This window comes from Aulonocara sp. 'chitande type north' Nkhata Bay, linkage group LG3, assembly GCF_057382095.1.
Source record: "Aulonocara sp. 'chitande type north' Nkhata Bay isolate Kocher_YH1m ecotype deep benthic linkage group LG3, A_spYH_male_GT1.1, whole genome shotgun sequence".
Lineage (NCBI taxonomy): Eukaryota > Metazoa > Chordata > Actinopteri > Cichliformes > Cichlidae > Aulonocara > Aulonocara sp. 'chitande type north' Nkhata Bay.
The window spans coordinates 15,394,429-15,413,465 of NC_141346.1; the positions used below are offsets into that span (position 1 = coordinate 15,394,429).

The 19,037-nt window shown below is 35.8% G+C and overlaps 1 long non-coding RNA gene across 1 annotated transcript; it reads right to left on the reverse strand.

The window, feature by feature from the left end:
* Nucleotides 1–670: 670 nt before the first annotated feature.
* Nucleotides 671–8,885, reverse strand: LOC147334146 (uncharacterized). Its single transcript, XR_015125986.1, has 6 exons — nt 8,856–8,885; nt 7,201–7,232; nt 6,214–6,245; nt 5,126–5,152; nt 2,847–2,877; nt 671–1,304 (listed from the first exon to the last, which is right to left on the reverse strand). It is a non-coding gene; the product is annotated as an uncharacterized LOC147334146 (long non-coding RNA).
* Nucleotides 8,886–19,037: the final 10,152 nt, after the last annotated feature.

The following is a 19,037-nucleotide window of genomic DNA, read 5'->3' on the forward strand; positions in this document are numbered from 1 at the left end:
GAGAAACATTCACCTGTTCTTTCTCCTTCTGACGTCTAAGCTTCTGAGACTGAGACCTTTGACCTTTTCTTGGCATTTTGCTGAAGTACAACCTGGAGCTTATATGTGGTTATACACAAATGTAAACAAAACTGAACCTTGAAACACAGAAAAACGTATAACTCCTCAAATTACTGTTAAATCTGAGAAATGTACTATTATATATAAAAAGCTGATTTTCTACTCCAAACTCAAAATAAAGTAAATTCAAAGTTCTCTGGAAACAATTTGATCTGTTTTATTGTAGCTCTTTTTGAAACTGTATAATTTTACTTATATATTTTTAACCAGACTGGTAAATAATTACAACTTCTGTAAAATGATATACAGAATAAATCTCAACAATCAACAGGCTATAATAAAAGTCTTAGCTCTTAGGGGAGTTTATGTAAATCTTTCAGATATCTAAAATTGAAATCAAATATATGGAGCTTTGGTGGTGTGGTGATAAGATGACTGGTGATGAGGATTCTTCAGCTGGATTTTCTGCAGCAGTCAGGAAACAGGAAGTCCTCAGGCGCTTCTCGATGACAATACTGACTGAATACTTACACTGAGTGACAAAATGGGTTTGTCCTTAAATAATAATACTATAAACTTGCAGTCAAATGTTATAGCCAATGAAACAGACTAACAGACTGGATCTAATTTATTATTTATCTGAATGTATGTATTACAAAATAACCAGATTATCTTATTACAAATAAACTTATAAAAAGGTGATATTTTATACAATTGATCAAAGTAAGCCAAACTAGCAGTCCAAACTAAAGTCTAATGCAAAATTAAAATGACAAATGTAGGGCTGTGTAAGTAGTTTCGACTAAAAGTTCTACTGTACTGTAATTCTACTACTGTATATTCAACTTGTAATTTCCAGCAAAATGACTGAATGTGAGAGTTTAATGACAGGAAAGAAAGAGCAGTGAGAGCAGAGATCTCTCAGAATTCTGTAACAGATAGATCAAGTTCTGGTAACTTGGATTTCTGAAAATTGGATTCTGAAAGGATTCTCAAAACTTGGATTCTCAAATTAGATAGAGCAGTAGAGATAGAGGGATACAAGATGGAATGGCTTTCAAATTAGATAGAGCGGTAGAGATAGAGGGATACAAGATAGAATGGCTTTCAAATTAGATAGAGCAGTAGGGATAGAGGGATACAAGATAGAATGGCTTTCAAATTAGATAGAGTTGGGAGAGTGATAGGATAGACAGAATTGCTTATAATGATAGAGAGAGAGAGGATCTTCTGCAGCAGGTCACCTGTAAGACACAAAAAGCCTGGAATTAGTCATATTTCCAACATGCTTGGATTTACCATATTCTTCAGACTATATGGCACACCTAAAATCCTGTCATTTTCTCAAAAACATACAATGTGCCTAGTGTATCGATTCTGGTTATGCTTACTGACCTCAAACGGGATTTCTGTGGTACACAGCGCTCAAAATTCTGTCAAATATTTTAGTAAGACTTCGGTAAGCTACAAAGCTGCGCTGCTTGATGTATTGTCAGAGCATTATGGCTACCATAGTCAGGACCCTCGTAGAGTAATTCGTACGGTGCTTCAACATAACATTATGGTGTGTGTACAAGGACCTGGCACGTGCTAAGAGACATGCTTAAGAAGCAGATTTCAAACTGATCAACCCATGAAGAGTTTGATGGATTTGTAGATGAGGAATGAACTGAAAAAGTGAGTGTATTGTTCTGTATTTTATGTGTTACAACTGAACAGTGTTGAGAGTTGTTTGTGAATGACTTGAATAAAGTTTGACTTATCTGACTGTTTGTTTGGGTTAATCTGCCTTAAAAACAGAATTGTTTATTGACGTTATGCCTTATAATTTCGAAAATACAGTACATGTAGGGCTTTAAATACTAAAGACTTCTACAGTAAATTATTGGAGTGAACAGAATGACAATGTTTAACAAATGATGGTGGAACTGTTATAAGGACATTTTTACGTTCTATTAAAACAATAAACTAAGTCTATAAACTCAAACCAAGACGTGCTGCTACAGTAACTTACTGTAAATATTATATGGTCCAAATAAACCCGCACACTGAGGTTACAGCAGAGTTTCAGGCCTCCTGCTTTAAATACTTTATATCCATTAAACTCAAAATTATTTATTGACTGGCCAAAAAGAACACAAACCTTCTCACATTTGCCTAAAAACATCTTGATGATCAGCAAGAGCTGTGAAATGATTTCACAACACTATTTTGGACCTTAATTAAGACAATTGAAATTCAAACAGCAGTCGCTTTCTAAAATATCGGATTTGTGCCGTTCACACTGTCATACCATGATACCATCACTGATACCAACATGACAAAAAAATCTGATTTGATGCGCTTTCGCCTGCAGTGTGAACTGCACTCAGGCCAGTCACTCAGGAAAAATACTTCTAGCGTTTTGACTTCATGCTAATTCATAAGTGGAATGAGAGAGACAATAAAAATCGATAGCTGTGGTGCTCTTAAGTGTTTAAGGTACCACCTAGACTCACACTTAAATCCACAAACATAAGGAGAAACCGAACAACTGCATAAAGATGTCTCTGACATTTAACTATGTTTGGACTTGATAAGCCATCAAAAATTAAAATCAGACATTAATGGGCTATTAAACTTCATTGACATTTTCTGGGGCAGTCAGTGGTCCTGTGTAGGGGCTTTGCTGCTACAGATTCTAAATCCTGACTATTTGTCTTTGCCCATGAGTGAATGGCAAGATAACACAAATAGCCAAACTACTGTAAGTAAATTACTAAACATTACCATTACTGTCTACTTACCAGCAAAGGCAAAGCCAAAGAGCTGTTCACTCTGTGTAACAAAAGACAAAGAACAAAAATACAGGCTCAGACAACTCCAATCAGCATTAGACAACAACAACTCTCCTCTGTTTTCTTTTTCCGCACCCTAATAAAGATGATCATCTTCATAAAGGTAATATGTAGTTTTATCCATTTGCAATAAGCCACACAAGTTTCTGAGTCATGTAATGCTCCAAAATTTAGGTTCAGTTACATAAGAGAGTAGATATCGTAACCAATGATTTGCTTCACCTACTACTACACACTTTATCAAATGGTGATGTCACAATTTAAAAGTAGGCAACAATCACAAATGATAGCTTGTATGGAATGTTTGTAGGCTTTGACATTTGAGGTGGCCTGCATTCAAATTCTATTAACACAGTAAAAAAAAAAAAAAACACTCTATAAACTTACACCAAGACGTGCTGCTACAGTAACTTACTGTAAATATTATATGGTCCAACAAAACCAACACACTGAGGTTAGAGCACAGTTTCAGGCCACTCTGTATGAATTTTGGCAAAATGAGAAATTTGGAGACAGCTAGTTTCTACACAGCAGTTTCTACATATTTCAGTCACATTTGGGGCATGTTTGATACACAGCAATAAGCACTACACTAAATCTATAATAAACTTATCATAGCTGATATTAAGGCCTAATTAGCAAAATTTAGTATGATGGTAATTTCTTTGTAGATCATTTCATGATAAAAAGAACAGAAGTGAGTGCTGTATCTGAGCTGTTGCATGTAAGATCTTAGCTGGAGATTCCCACATTTCTTAAACAAACAAACATGACTTTCAGACAGTTCATCTTTTGTAAATTAGGGCAGAATTATTTTCAAAAAACAGCCTTGATAAAAATATCAAGCCACTATAAAATGTCTTATGTTTATGTTTTCATCCCACCTATATTTTGCAAGTCATTATGACAAATTACAAAAAGCAGTTTTTAGGCAGTGATTTAAGGGAAGAAGCTTTTGAAATCCACAATGCCCTACCACCAGTGGTCTCAAACTCTTGGTCGTTAAGGCCTGGTGTCCAGAAACTTTTCTATGTGTCCCTGTTGCAACACACCTGAATAACATTAGTAGGTCATTAGCAAAACTCTACAGAACGTGACTGCATGCTGAGGTGGTAATTCAGCAATTTGATTCATGTTATAGCAGCTCATGGGTGAATGAACATGATGCAATGAAAGTACTTTTAGAAGTACATTTTTCCAAACACTTAAATTACTTACATTTGAGTAGTCTTAGGGGATGCCACTTCAGCACACAGTCAAATTCTATACTCTCACTAATGACCTACAAATGTTATTCAGGTGTTTTGTAACAGGGATGCGTGGAAAAGCTTCAGGACACCGGCCCTTGAAGAGTGGAGTTTGAGACCCCTGTCCTATGTGAATATTTAATTGTCCCTAAACTGCTAGTCGTGAGCTGCTCTAATGTGAAACAAACACATATAGTTCTGTAAAGGTTTACAAAGAGATTTCTAAGGATCTGGAGACCCCAGAAAACAAATACCCTCCCAGATGTTGTAGCTGAACATGCAAAAACAAGTTGCCTAATAATATCTCAATGATAACCAAGAGCTGTGCTGACTAACTGCACTAAACTGAATCATCTATAGTGAGAGAAAAACACCAGCATTAAAGTCAAACATGGTGCTGTTACTGTGATGTCCCAGAGTTCCTTTACTTACTACTTCAGGACCTACATCAACTCATCAGGTCCTGGGCTTAAGTTTAATTACACTTAGGATCTGAAGCACACAAGCAAGTCCAATTGAATGAATGAAACAAAACACATGGTGTAAACGAATCAGTCTGGACTTTAATGAAATTAAGATTCTTGGTATGACTTGAAAACCCTATATTGGGCCTTAATTAAGACTTTTTTCTTTTCTTTTTTTGCCTGTCCTGTTTGGATCTAATTATGACAATTCTGAAATTATAGTGGACCAAAATCAACCAGTGATGTAAACCAGTCATTACCAGTTACTGTAAATGCTTGATGGTAATTGTTGCTATCAGGGCATCCACAGCTGGGTATTAGAGACCAACATGTTTTTACATTAGACCAGGTTGTTCTGGTTCAAAAATGAAATCATCACTTTAAAACTGCTTTTTGTATTTATCCAGGTCATCCTTGTTAGATGATTTGAAACATGTGAAAAAAGCATAAACAAAATAAATCTGCAAAGAAGAAAGACCTTTCTCAGCACTGTACCGCAAACAAAACCTTTACTTACCAGACTTGCGACGATCAGATCAGTATCCTAGAGAAAGGAAACAACACATCAGATCACTGTTTAATGACTTACCACTGTAAACCTCTTCACACACAATCCAATTTACTGTGACATGAAATAACTAGTAAGATCCTCAATTTCTTCAAGCCTTTATGAACTCACTGTAGTCTGAAGAGGACAAACTTTAGTTACAGAGTCTCACATGGCGATAACATGTGTAATTAAGGCATGCATACTACAGAAGTGCAAAAAAGAGGCACCAATATTTGTTGGTACAGATTATGGCTTTTTAGCTCCATCATTTTCTATCACAAGTCAGTGCTTAATAAAGTGTGGAAAAACCACAACTGTTAGAATCAACGGAAAACCTCATTAGGTTTTAGTTCTGATCTGAATATGTAAATCCTAAAATACATGTAAATTCTGACATGTTATAGAAACAACAGTGGCACACCATTTTGCAATTACAAAAATTATAATAAAGAGTCCTTCCATTGTACCTGTTGGCAGGAATCTTTTTGTATTTTGCAATATTTCCCTTTTATATAAAATTTTAAACACATTGTATCAAGCAAATTATTAAGAAACTGATTTAAACTTATTGTATATAAATTACACACAGGCTTTAACATACACAACATTGCCTACTCACAACTCTGGTTCTCTGAGTTTTTTATTATTGCTTACATGTTTAACCTACCACTTCTGTTCACTCAGGCAAAAATACTTCTATAGTGGTCTGACTTTAATGTAATACATAAGCAGAATATGAGTGAAGATATAAATCAACAACTGTAGTGCTCTGCTACGTAAATCCACAAACAAACGGAGAACATGAACAACTGTATAAAAACAGTTGTTTGTGTTCAAACATAAAAATCAGACACAAATGGCCTGTTAAACTTCAGGGACAGTCAGAGGTCATGTGTGGGGCCTTTGCTGCTACAAGGTATAAATTCTGACCATTTGATTTTGCCCATCAATAAATGGTAATGTCACAAAAACCAAACTACGTTATAGGTAAGTTGCTAAACATGTTACACAGTGACAATGTCATATTACTGCAGTTACAATTGCTGCTTACTTACCAGCAAAGGCAAAACCAAAGTTCTGTTTCACTCTGTAACAAAAGAACAAAAATACAGAATCAGACAACTGAAATCAGCATCAGAGTCAATACTGCATCACAATCTGTAGTGAAAAAAAAAATCTGTTAAATTCTTTGTTTACAACAGCTTTACTATAAACACCCCATCTTCTCTTTCTGCACCTTATTAAAGATTTCTGTCTTTATTAAGGTGATGTGTCGTTTTATCAATCTGCAATAAGCCACAGAAATTCCTCATTAACGTAAAGCTCTAATACTTTGGTGCTATTACATAACACAGCAGATACCACAAGCAATGATTTGCTCGCACTGCACACTTGATCAAATGATAACATCACAGTTTCAAAGCGTGCAACAATCACAAATGATACTTGATACTATAAATGCTTGATGGTAGTTCTTCGTATCAGGGCTTCCACAGCTGGGTATTAGAGACCAGCATGTTCTCACATTAGAACAGATAGCTCTGGTTTGGTTTTCTCTGCTTCATACGTGAAATCATCACTTTAAAATGCTTTTTTGTATTTATTCATATCATCCCTGTTAGATGATTTGAAACATGTGACAAAAAAGCATGAACAAAATAAATCTGCAAGGAAAAAAAGACTTTCCCCAGCACTTTACCTCAGACAAAATGAACTCACTTTAGTCTAAAGAGGGCAAAATTTAATTGCAGAGTCTCAAATGGCCTTAACATGTGTAATAAAAACAATAATTACTACAGAAATGCTTTGATAAGCCTTTAAAATTAAAAACAAATGGCCTATTAAACTTCAGGGACATTTTTAGGGACACTCAGAGATCTAGTGGGGGGGGGGGGCTTTACTGCTTATAAATCCTAAATGTGTTTTTGCCCATGAGCAAATGGCAAGATATCACAGAAAGCCAAACTATTGTATGTAAATTGCTAAACATGTTACACAATCCCAGTTTCATATTGTTTCAGTTACAATCACTGTTTACTTACCAGCAAAGGCAAAACCAAGCTTCTATTTCACTCTGTGTAACAAAAGACAAAGAACAAAAATACAGGATCAGAAAACTCAAATCAGCATCAATACTGCATCACTCTCTGTTGTCAAAAAGATTCACTAAACTTCTTTGTTTACTACAGCTGGAATACAAACAACAACAACTCTCCTCTGTTTTCTTTGGTCTACATCTCATTTAAGATTGCAATAACACTCATACATGAAAAACTGCACGATGTATATTTTTAAGGCTTTAATATTTGAGGTGGTGTGCATTCAAATTCTACTTCCTAAAATATTACCAACTGCACATAGTATCATTAAATATGCTGTTATTTTAAAATAAATATCTATATACCATATTATTAATAATAATATACTGCCATATTTTATTTATGTGAAGGTGGGCTGTTGTTTATTTCATTAATTTTCCACAAAGTGAGAATTTAAACTGTGCTGCAGATTTAGGTTGGCACAAACAAGCCTTGTTAAACAGTTCTTAAAAATTAAAGTCTACAAATTAGGAGTTCTTATTATTCTTGGGCTATGTCCACATGTACACAGGTACTTTTGAAAATGGAGATTTTTCTATCCGTTTGCACCTTTCGTCCACACTTAAACGGCGTTTTCGGTCACTGAAAAACTAAAAACGCTTGCCAGGATATTTTCGAAAACTCCGTTTTTGCATTTATGTGTGGACAGGGAAACGGAGAAAACGCAGCGCCTTTTTTGACGTCACACTGTGCGCCACGTTATTGTTTCAATGAAATGCATTTCTACAATACGGTTACTGTTAATTGTTCTCTCTGCAGTGTTTAAATGCTTACATATACACACACAGTTACTGTCCCCCCACACATATGACTCGGTTCTGCTTTTATGCCCCATCTTTGTTTGCTATTTCCCACCGAGGCTTCTAGACTTTTCTGATTGGCCAACATTTCTACACGGTTAGGAATATATCGCCACCTGTTGTTTTGGTATGTTCCTAGCAGCGTTCTCCTTCATTTCTGCATTTATGTGTGGACGGGATCATTTTTTAAAACGGAAACGGAAAATCTCCGTTTTCAAAAATACCCGTGTATGTGGGGACATAGCCTATGTTTAATCCTCAGTTTCTCCCCCCCCTCCTTTCTCTTAATTAATCCACAAGACCTGCACACACGCGACTCTTTTTCTCCCGTGTTCGGTCAGAGGCGGTAAAATGGCTCCTTTGATCTTGCCGACAGCTGACACTGAATCTAAGATGGCAGTTCGTTAAAAACTTTACAGCATAAAGAATGAGGCTGTTTTAACCAACTGATTTGTGAAGAGAACTAACTGCACCTTATGTAACAGACTGCCAAACACACCAAATGTAATTAATAAAACAACACAATAACCGTGGTTCACAGTCAAATGAACCATTTTCATTTCACACTGGGCTCAAAGGAGCGCTAGGCATTAGCATCGGGATGTTAGCGTTAGCTCATCAAACACTGCTTTTACATACAAAAATGACAACTTTTCACTAAAAAGCAACCATTGTGTTACTTTAACATGAGTTATACCTCGGCTGGCTTTATAAATCACTAACAAGAACTTGTTACATCGCGCAAACAGAGTATAGACATTTAGAAGAGGAGAGGAGAAGCAGAGGCGCAGCACTCACCCAGAGCGGACTCAACGAAGTGTGCAGAAAGGCGGATGTCCGGCAGTCAGGTAAAAGATGAGGCGTTCACGGATCGTAGGAAAATCCAGTATTACACACAATGGGCATTGTAAACATAAAAAATGTAGGTAATTTTAAATATTTTATACAATATCTGTTTGCTACAGAAAAAAACTAGCAGAACTTTAATTCTATAAGTTAAATAAATATTATTAGAAGGCTCTTCTCCTGAACACCAACACCAAATAGCTGGTGATAGAGTTCACCAGACCTAAAAAAACAAACAAAAAAGACAACCAGTCCAGGACATTCTGCAAAGATGTTTTAAAGACAATATATTTATATATATATATAAACCTTATCCAGTAAGGATTCCCCTCAAACAAATGACCATAATTTCCTAACCGTAAGGGCTTGAACGGTCATTCTTAATTCTTACACTGTTTTGTTCAGAAGAGAAGAAATGTATAGAAATAGTATGATTAAGCATAAATACTACATTTAGCAGAAATACTATACTAAGCAGAAATCCTATAAAAAGCAGAAATAGTAAATTAAGCACAAATCTTATGAAATAGCAGAAATAGTATGATTTAGCACAATAGTAATAACTTAAACAGACAAATTGGAAAAGCAAAATGGACAGCTGAAAAAATGCTGAACATGCTGAGGGTCCCTCAAATATACTTGTTAAATGAAAAAAATCAGCAAAAAAAAAAATATAATAGCCACACAATCACAAATATGTACACATAAGGAAACACACATGCACAGAGAGACACACACACAAGATCCAATTCACACACACACACACACACACACACACACACACACACACACACACACACAGGGAGAGAGAAGCAAGTTTTCAGTCAAGCAGCCTGTGAGCTGGTGAATTTGAATCCACCAATCAGAGAGGCTGTGTACTTTTTCCCAGCAAAACAGGTGCCTGCAGCACAGACACAGAGAGACACGGGATTTTTGCAGTCCATTTCTCATAGTGAGGACTCCCCTCAAACAAATGACCATAGTTTCCTAACCGTAGGGGCTAGAGCGGTCATTCTTACACCGTTTTGTTCAGAAAAGATGGGGGAATCTTCAAGTGTTGACAATTTATTATTAAAATAGGAATTATTGAAGATATTTGACTTGTAATAGACCATAACTGAATAGAAGTGAAGCAAAAACTGCTTTGATTTGTCCTCAGCTGGCTGGGAAGCCATGGAGGCCTCAATATGCAATTTGTATGTCTCTGATATGTAAATTTGAATATTACAGTTCTCACAGAGGATTGACTCCCTGGGGACCTGCCACAAATATATAGAAATACTATGATTACCCAGAAATACTACATTTAGACGAAATACTATGGTTTAGCACAAATACTCTGGTTTTGCACAAATATTATAACATAGCAGAAATACAATTCTATAGCAGAAATGCTATATTTAGAAAGAAAAATATAATATAGTAGAAATAGTATGATTTAGCAGAAATACTACAATATGGCATAATAAAAATGATTTAGAACAAATACTATTATTTAGCAGAAGTACTAAGATGTAGTAAAAGTACTTTGATTTAACAGAAATACAATTATGGAGGAGTAATACTTTAAAATGGGAGAAATATTGATACACACACACATACATACACAGAGCCTAAAGGGAAGAGTATTTGTGTCATGGAGTGTTAACAAGAATGTGAGGTCCATATTAGAAAAGCTGGTAAAATCATAAAAGTTTGCAGAATTGTAATAAATGATGAATATGAATTACTGGTCTGTGACAGTGTATCAATTTGTAGGGAAAAAAACATGTTGACCAAGGTGGAATTGAACCCACGATCTTTGGCTTGCAGACCCGTGTCATTACCAACTGCGCCACTGGGAAAGGGAGGAGCCGCTTTGAAAAACAGGCTCATAAGGAGTCAGAATTAGATCGCGGTGAGAGACGAAAAACGCCGTTTTTTGGAGTTACAAAACGTTGTGTAACTCAAAAACTAGGTGGACTAGAAGCATAATTCTTGCACTGGGTGAATCAGCGGACTTTGGTGTACTTTGACTGCTATTTACATTGCTCTATGTACATCCGTCACTGAGATATGACGAGAGAGGAAACGGAAGACCTCAGATATGATTGGCTGGCTGGGAGGCCGTGCAGGCCGTGATCTGTATACTTGAATGTCTGAGTCCTCACAGAGGATTGGCTGCCTGGGGACCTGGCAGAAATATATAGAAATAGTATGATTAAGCATAAATACTACATTTAGTAGAAATACTATGTTTTAGCACAAATAGTATAAAAAGCAGAAATACTGTAATTTAGCAGAAATACTATATTAGGCACAAATTCTATGAAAAGCAGAAATAGTATGATTAAGCATAAATACTACATTTAGTAGAAATACTATGTTTTAGCACAAATCCTATAAAAAGCAGAAATACTGTACTATGATTTAGTAGAAAAACTATAAATAATCAGAAATACTATATTTGGCAGAAATACTATATTTTGCACAAATCTTATAAAATAGCAGAAATAGTATGATTTAGCACAATAGTAATAAGTTAAACAGAAAAATTAGAAAAGCAAAATGGACAGCTGAAAAAATGCTGAACATGCTGAGGGTCCCTCAAATATACTTGTTAAATGAAAAAATCAGCAAAAAAATGCACAGGGAGAGAGAAGTAAGTTTCTAGGTCAGCCTGGGAGCTGCTGAATTTGAATCCACCAATCAGAGAGCCTGTGTACTTTTTCCCGCCAAAATAGGTGCATCTTTTTACACACGCAGCACAGAGAGGCACAGGATTATTGCAGCCTATTTCTCATAGTGACGACTCCCCTCAAACAAATGACCATAATTTCCAAACCGTAGGGGCTAGAGCGGTCATTCTTACACCGTTTTGTTCAGACGAGATGGGGGAATCTTCCAGTGTTAACAATTTATCATTAAAATGTGAATTTTTAGAGATATACGACATGGATGACTTGTTGACTTAGAAGCCACGAATTCCCCCAATATGCAAATTTGAATGCCTGAGGCCACATATATGATTGGCTGGCTGGGAAGCCGTGCAGGCCCTGATTTGTGGATTTGAATTCCTCAGCCCTCAGATATGATTGGCTGGCTTAGAAGCCATGAAGGCCCCAATATGCAAATTTGAATGCCTCAGGACACATATATGATTGGCTGGGAAACCGTGCAGGCCCTGATTTGAAAATTTGAATGTCTAAGTCCTCACAGAGGATTGGCTGCCTGGGGACCTGGCAGAAATATATAGAAATACTATGATTAAGCATAAATACTACATTTAGTAGAAATACTATGTTTTAGCACAAATTCTATAAAAAGCAGAAATACTATAATTAGCAGAAATACTATGTTAGGCACAAATCCTATAAAAAGCAGAAATACTATAATTTAGCAGAAATACTATGTTAGGCAAAAATCCTATAAAAAGCAGAAATACTATAATTTAGCAGAAATACTATATTAAGCACAAATCCTATAAAAAGCAGAAATAGTATGATTAAGCATAAATACTACATTTAGTAGAAATATTATGTTTTAGCACAAATCCTATAAAAAGCAGAAATACTATAATTTAGCAGAAATACTATATTAAGCACAAATCCTATTAAAAGCAGAAATACTATATTAGGTACAAATCCTATAAAAAGCAGAAATACTATATTAGGCACAAATCCTATAAAAAGCAGAAATACTATAATTTAGCAGAAATACTATGTTAGGCACAAACCCTATAAAAAGAATAAATACTATAATTTAGCAGAAATACTATATTAGGCACAAATCTTATGAAAAGCAGAAATAGTATGACTTAGCAGAAATACTGTATTTAGCACAAGTACCGAAAAGTACCAGAAATACTATGATTTAGCAGAATAGTAATAACTTACAAAATTACAAATATGGAGGCATATTGAAACACAAATGCACAGAGGGACACACAAACACAGGCTCTAATCCAGTCAACCAGTCTAACTATATTCAATTTAAATCCTACAATGACATGCTGCCAAATAAGGGCAGGGTCCTCTCTCTCCCACTAAACACACACACACACACACACACACACACACAGAGGGAGAGAGCTGCCGAATTTAAATCCACCAATCAGAGTGGCTGTTTACGTTTTCCCGCCAAAAAAGGTGCATCTTTTTACACACGCAGCACAGAGAGGCACAGGATTATTGCAGTCTATTTCTCATAGTGATGACTCCCCTCAAACAAATGACCATAATTTCCTAACCGTAGGGGCTAGAGCGGTCATTCTTACACCGTTTTGTTCAGAAGAGATGGAGGAATCTTCCAGTGTTTACAATTTATCATTAAAATATGAATTATTAAAGATATTTGACTTCTAATGCACCATAACTGAGTAGAGCAAACCAAAAACTGCCTTGACTTGCCCTCAAACAACGCTTTGTAACTTGAAATCTGTTTGGAGTATCGATATCATTCTTTCACCGTAAGAGACAGCAGGCTTTGGTGAACAATCATGGAAATTTTCAGGTCTCTGTGGAAATCCAACAAAAAGTTATGACGAGAGAAAAAAGTGGTTCATTTCCACAGTTTGAAATCTGAAGAAATCTGAGCGAAGGACGAATTTCCTACCCTCAAACAAGTCCAACTCATTTCAGAACGGTAAGAGGTGAGAAAGAAATTCTTGAATTGTGAGCGTCAGGAGTGTCTGAAGATATGCCGGGACAAGCCTCATGTCTTAACTTTGCTTCGTTAAGGAGATATGACGATTTGAATATGCCTCTCATTACAGAAATGCAGCGGTGATTTTGAACAAACTCTCCATTGACTTTATATGGAGAGTTTTCTGACCTTGTGTTAGTCTGAGGAGATTTGCGAAAGTTCTATGAATTCCACAACAATGATAGTGACATTTTCTGAAGGCCAGCAAAAATACCTACGTTTTGATGTATAATTTGTGGAAGTTGAGTGAAAATTGAGCAAGTAGCAAACAGTTGTTCGGACATGAAGAGAAGACTGCAAAAGCTTCAGTGTCACACTGGAAGCCAAGAGCATAGCAACCATAACAACGCATGTATTTTGTGAAAAATCACAATTTTGCAACTCAAAAATTTAAGAGGCATAAAAGTAAAACAGTAAAAGATTTGAAAAAGCTGAATTATACCTGAATAGCCCAATAATTTGTGAACATTTTAAAATTTGAATGGTTGTTCTAGGTGAAAGTATGAGGAAGTAGTTAAGTTTCAAAAACAGGCAAATTTTAGCAGAATTGCTGAAGTTTCCCATTCATTTCAATGGGACAAATTAAAGGAAAAAAGTGGAATATTTTAAAAAGTATAATAGTTAAAAATAGCAAAATATATAGCAGGAAAGAGCAAAAATAGCTGAATTGTTTAAAATTTGAACGGTGAAAATCGGCTGAAAATTGTGGAAGTAGTTAAACGGCGAAAAGTGTACGGAAGTCCTAAGAATAATAATAACTAGAAAAATTTGCATTTCCTGCGAAAATGCAGTGTGGATGCTTAAAGCTGAAGCTGTATGCAAAAAGTAGCTGAAAAAGCTGAAAAGTTGCAGAAATTGTAAAAACTTTGCAGAAGCAAAAGAAGTTTGCTAAAATGGAATAACTTAGCAGAACTGCAATATCTTAGAGGAAACATAATACTTGGCAGAAATACAATAGCATAGCAGAATTTAGCAGAAATATTGTAACTTACCAGAAACATGATAACTTCTCAAAAATACAAGAATTTAGGAGAAATAGTATAAGATAACAGAAAGAATATATTTAGCCAAAAATACTTAAACATTACAGAAACACTAGGATTTAGAAAAATAGTACAACAGAGCAGAAATATTGTGATTTACCAGAGACACTGTGATGAACTATGAATATTGTAATTTTAAATTAAGACTATGTTTTAGCACAAATATTATAATTTGGCAGAAATACTATAATTTAGCAGAAATACTATATTAAGCACAAATCCTATAAAAAGCAGAAATGGTATGATTAAGCATAAATACTACATTTAGTAGAAATACTTTGTTTTAGCACAAATCCTATGAAAAGCAGAAATACTATATTAAGCACAAATCCTATAAAAGCAGAAATAGTATATTAAGCACAAATCTTATAAAATAGCAGAAATAGTGTGATTTAGCACAATAGTAATAAGTTAAAAAGAAAAATTGGAAAATCAAAATGGACAGCTGAAAAAATGCTGAACATGCTGAGGTTCCCTCAAATATACTTGTTAAATGACAAAAATCAGCAAAAAAATTTATGACTGCCACACAATTACAAATATGTACACATGAGGAAACACACATGCACAGAGAGACACACACACAAGATCCAATTCAGTCAACCAGTCTAAATATATTGAATTTGAATCTTACAATGGGATCATCCCATTAAAAGGCTTTCTCTCTCTCTCTGTCACACACACACACACACACACACACACACACACACACACACACACACACACACACACACACACAGGGAGAGAGAAGTAAGTTTCTAGGTCAGCCTGGGAGCTGGTGAATTTGAATCCACCAATCAGAGAGGCTGTGCACTTTTCCCCACCAAAACAGGTGCATCTGTTTACACACGCAGCAGCACAGAGAGACACTGGATTTTTGCAGTCTATTTCTCATAGTGACGACTCCCCTCAAACAAATGACCGTAATTTCCTAACTGTAGGGGCTAGAACGGTCATTCTTACACCGTTTTGTTCAGAAGAGATGGGGGAATCTTCAAGTGTTGACAATTTAATATTAAAATATGAATTTTTAGAGATATATGACATGGATGACTTGTTGACTTAGAAGCCACGAATTCCCCAATATGCAAATTTGAATGCCTGAGACCACATATGTGATTGGCTGGCTGGGAAGCCGTGCAGGCCCTGATTTGTGGATTTGAATTCCTCAGCCCTCAGATATGATTGGCTGGCTTAGAAGCCACGAAGGCCCCAATATGCAAATTTGAATGCCTCAGGACACTTATTTGATTGGCTGGGAAACTGTGCAGGCCCTGATTTGAAAATTTGAATGTCTCAGTCCTCACAGAGGATTGGCTGCCTGGGGACCTGGCAGAAATATATAGAAATACTATTATTAAGCATAAATACTACATTTAGTAGAAATACTATGTTTTAGCACAAATATTATAAAAAGAAGAAAAACTATAATTTAGCAGAAATACTATATTAAGCACAAATCCTATGAAAAGCAGAAATAGTATAATTTAGCAGAAATACTGTATTTAGCACAAGTACCGAAAAGTACCAGAAATACTATGATTTAGCAGAATAGTAATAACTTATTGAAACACAAATGCACAGAGGGACACACAAACACAGGCTCTAATCCAGTCAACCAGTCTAACTATGTTCAATTTAAATCCTACAATGACATGCTGTCAAATAAGGGCAGGGTCCTCTCTCTCCCACTAAACACACACACACACACACACACACACACACACACACACACACACACACACACACACAGGGAGAGAGGACTAAGTTTCTAGGTCAGCCTGGGAGCTGCTGAATTTGAATCCACCAATCAGAGAGGCTGTTTACGTTTTCCCGCCAAAACAGGTGCATCTTTTTACACACGCAGCACAGAGACATAGACCTGCTTCTTTCAGTTTATTTCACATAGTGAGGATTCCCCTCAAACAAATGACCATAATTTCCTAACCATAGGGGCTAGAGCGGTCATTCTTACACCGTTTTGTTCAGAAGAGATGGGGGAATCTTCAAGTGTTGACAATTTATCATTAAAATATGAATTTTTAGAGATATATGACATGGATGACTTGTTGACTTAGAAGCCACGAATTCCCCAATATGCAAATTTGAATACCTGGAGCCCACATACATGATTGGCTGGCTGGGAAGCTGTGCAGGCCCTGATTTGTGGATTTGAATTCCTCAGCCCTCAGATATGATTGGCTGGCTTAGAAGCCACGAAGGCCCCAATATGCAAATTTGAATGCCTCAGGACACTTATTTGATTGGCTGGGAAACTGTGCAGGCCCTGATTTGAAAATTTGAATGTCTCAGTCCTCACAGAGGATTGGCTGCCTGGGGACCTGGCAGAAATATATAGAAATACTATGATTAAGCATAAATACTACATTTAGTAGAAATACTATGTTTTAGCACAAATACTATAAAAAGCAGAAATACTATAATTTAGCAGAAATACTATATTAAGCACAAATCCTATAAAAAGCAGAAATAGGATGATTAAGCATAAACACTACATTTAGTAGAAATACTATGTTTGAGCAAAAATCCTATAAAAAGCAGAAATACTATATTAGGCACAAATCCCATAAAAAGCAGAAATAGTATGATTAAGCATAAATACTACATTTAGTAGAAATACTATGTTTTAGCACAAATAGTATAAAAAGCAGAAATATTGTAATTTAGCAGAAATACTATATTAGGCACAAATCTTATAAAATAGCAGAAATAGTATTATTTAGCACAATAGTAATAAGTTAAACAGAAAAATTGGAAAAGCAAAATGGACAGCTGAAAAAATGCTGAACATGCTGAGGGTCCCTCAAATATACTTGTTAAATGAAAAAATCAGCAAAAAAATGCACAGGGAGAGAGAAGTAAGTTTCTAGGTCAGCCTGGGAGCTGCTGAATTTGAATCCACCAATCAGAGAGCCTGTGTACTTTTTCCCGCCAAAACATGTGCCTCTTTTTACACATGCAGCACAGAGAGGCACAGGATTATTGCAGCCTATTTCTCATAGTGAGGACTCCCCTCAAACAAATGAAAATAATTTCCTAACCGTAGGGGCTAGAGCGGTCATTCTTACACCGTTTTGTTCAGAAGAGATGGGGGAATCTTCCAGTGTTTACAATTTATCATTAAAATATGAATTATTAAAGATATTTGACTTCTAATGCACCATAACTGAGTAGAGCGAAGCAAAAACTGCCTTGACTTGCCCTCAAACAACGCTTTGTAACTCTAAATCTATTTGGAGTATCGATATCATTCTTTCACCGTAAGAGACAGCAGGGTTTGGTGAACAATCATGGAAATTTTCAGGTCTCTGTGGAAATCCAACAAAAAGTTATGACGAGAGAAAAAAGTGGTTCATTTCCACAGTTTGAAATCTGAAGAAATCTGAGCGAAGGACAAATTTCCTACCCTCAAACAAGTCCAACTCATTTCAGAACGGTAATAGGTGAGAAAATAATTCTTGAATTGTGAGCGTCACGAGTGTCTGAAGATATACCGGGACAAGCCTCATGTCTTAACTTTGCTTCGTTAAGGAGATATGACGATTCGAATATGCCTCTCATTACAGAAATGCAGCGGTGATTTTGAACAAACTCTCCATTGACTTTATATGGAGAGTTTTCTGACCTTGTGTTGGTCTGAGGAGATTTGCCAAAATTATATAAATCCCACAACAATGATGGTGACATTTTCTGAAAGCCAGCAAAAATACCTACGTTTTGATGTATAATTTGTGGAAGTTGAGTGAAAATTGAGCAAGTAGCAGGAAGTTGTTCGGACATGAAGTGAAAATTGCAAAACCTTCAGTGGCACACTGGAAGCCAAGAGCATAGCAACCATAACAACACATGTATTTTGTGAAAAATCACAATTTTGCAACTCAAAACTTTAAGAGGCATAAAAGTAAAACAGTAAAAGATTTGAAAAAGCTGAATCATACCTGAATAGCCCAATAATTTGTGAACATTTTAAAATTTGAATTGTTGTTCTAGGTGAAAGTATGAGGAAGTAGTTAAGTTTCAAAAACAAGCAAATTTTAGCAGAATTGCTGAAGTTTCCCATTCATTTCAATGGGACAAATTAAAGGAAAAAAGCTTAATATTTTAAAAAGTATAATAGCAAAAAAATAGCAAAAGTCATAGCCGGAAAGAGCAAAAATAGCAGAATAGTTTAAAATTTGAACGGTGAAAATCGGCTGAAAATTGTGGAAGTAGTTCTACGGCGAAAAGTGTACGGAAGCAACTTGAAGAATAACTAGAAAAATTTGCATTTCCTGCGAAAATGCAGTGTGGATGCTTTAAAGCTGAAGCTGCATGCAAAAAGTAGCTGAAAAAGCTGAAAAGTTGCAGAAATTGTAAAGCTGAAGCTGTCTGCTGAAGATAGTTGAAA